Source organism: Triticum aestivum, unplaced genomic scaffold (genome assembly GCF_018294505.1).
Source record: "Triticum aestivum cultivar Chinese Spring unplaced genomic scaffold, IWGSC CS RefSeq v2.1 scaffold221669, whole genome shotgun sequence".
NCBI classification, from domain to species: Eukaryota; Viridiplantae; Streptophyta; class Magnoliopsida; order Poales; family Poaceae; genus Triticum; species Triticum aestivum.
In genome coordinates, this window is record NW_025248966.1 from 1 (window position 1) to 2,283 (window position 2,283).

General features: G+C 38.3%; 1 pseudogene; it reads left to right on the forward strand.

Moving 5' to 3' along the window:
* Positions 1 to 354: 354 nt before the first annotated feature.
* On the forward strand, positions 355 to 2,262 carry LOC123177282 (uncharacterized; annotated as a pseudogene).
* The last annotated feature ends 21 nt before the right edge of the window (positions 2,263 to 2,283 follow it).

The following is a 2,283-nucleotide window of genomic DNA, read 5'->3' on the forward strand; positions in this document are numbered from 1 at the left end:
GAAAATGTCAACGGAGGCTGAGCACCAGGGAGCTCGTTTTCAAATTTCATTTTTCCAAAGTGCAAATATTTTGGATTTATTCGTGAACACACATACACATGTATACTATGTATGCGCGAAATTTCATAGCATTATACTTTCACATGTGGCATACAGAAAAAAGACAAATACACATTTTTAAACGGGCATTTTATTTTTGTTGTTGGGCTGGACTTTTTTTTGTACAGCCTACTAATCACAACATTTTTAAATGAAATTTAAAACGTTCTTGCGGAATACATATATGTTTCCATGGATTTTTTTCAGATCTTTTGAACTTCTAAATATGCTTTCTGATATTTTCAAAATACCAAGCTCCGTGGAGCTCGGCCTCCAAAAATCCGCACACAAACATACCGCCGTTTGTTCAAGCCACTTATTGGTCCAAATTCTCAGCAAAATCACCTACTTGGCAAAAATGATAGTGCTATAGGAGTGCGACAGCCGCAGATGACAAGGTTGAATCAAATTTTGAGAGCCAACCAACAAGAGATGGGCATGCAAACGTACCAAATGCTTGGAGCACAACAAACTGATGTCTCCAAGATGCAGCCTGGTCAGCTTACAAGATGGAATAATCAGCAGGGTGCTAGGCAAACAAGTCTATTATATACGCCATTCAAGGCATGTGAACTGAGCCAATGACACCACCTGTACAACAGATTCCCGGTGCTCCACAGAGCACTTTGCTTTGTCAGAACTCTTAGATTCCAGGTACTTCAGCTGCTTTATTTAACAAAAAATGTGAATGCCATAAAACTTCAATCATTATTTTCCTTTGACTTCGTTGGTTTTTCTCATGTTGCAGTGTATGAGAATATGATCTCAAGGAGGAATTATTTTGTAAGGTGAGAGAATCCTTCATTTTATACTCCCTCTGCATCAAAATATATGACGTAGGACTATATGTGTATTATTTGTTCTTATATCTATAAGTATATTCCTAATATGTGGTAGTTATGCATAGTTGCTTTAGTAAAGCCAATTTAGTAATTAAGGTTCTTGTATATGTAGTGGGATATTGTGTTTAATTGAACTTGTATTTCAATGCAGAAGCCTTAATAGCTGAATGACCAAATCAAGTTGATGATTTTTTTATGGTTTTTTGTTAAATTTGCACAGCTCATCCAAATTGTATTGTTGCAATATTTCATTGCAGATCAAAACTTGGAAAGATGCTTATTTTCCTCAGTTTTTGGAACTGGATCGTAGAGTCGTTCTTCCAGCACTAACAGAGGTCACTCGTCCTATTCCTAGAGATAAATCTTCATTCATTGATGATTTTTCACATCTCTGTCACTTAAACCCTTGGTTCCATCTCCATACAGGAACAATTCTCATCACTATCTGAAGCAAAAGCTAATCAATACAAACGCAAAGCAAATTTCAAGAAATCAATCATAAGGATACTGAATTTAATGTTGTTGCAGAAGAGTGATGTGCACGAGGATTTGAAGGCGGATCTCCCCAAGTATGAAAAATACATACATCATTTCCTGCCTCTTCTTGAGAGGAATAAAACTTGCCAAGCCAAGATGAGTACAGGATATCAGTTGCAGAATTGTGAAAAGCAGACTAAAGTCGTCAAGTTTACTGGCAATGCATCCCCAACCAGTGGTGGTAATAAAAGGTTGGTAAAAGCGATATTAAGATCAACTCTTCCTTTTGCTGGAATTCTATGTATTTTTTTAGATATATTGAATAGCTACATCTGTCAACAAAACATGTCATCCTTAATAGCTCAAATAATACTTCCTTTTTGTTGATAACATTGTAAAGTAACCAGCTTCATTAGCAATTATGCTTACCCTTACACAATTTATTTACTGTGTTTAGCCTTTTTCACTTGTAGTAGACAGCAAAAGAAACCAGCAGATGCAAGCATTTTGCAGTCAGGGCAAACAACTATGGCTAAAGCAGGATACCTTGAAGCGGGTGATAGTCTATAGCCCAGGAGACTACCACATAGAGACCAATTATAGAAAGAAGACAGTAGAACACCACCACCTCATGAGCAGAACAATGTCAACCCACTTGCTAGGAATGCCAAGTCCTTCCTTCTCTTCACCTAGATCATTGCAGTCTTGGTCCTCCAGTATGCTCGAGTCCTTGGGCCCCTCACCAGTTGCATATCCAGTGGTAGCATCACCCCGTGCTCCAGTGCCCATGATCTCAATGGACGTTGATAGCATAACTGCCTTCTTGATGAATGGCAACACAGCAGCACCACCACCACCACCACCA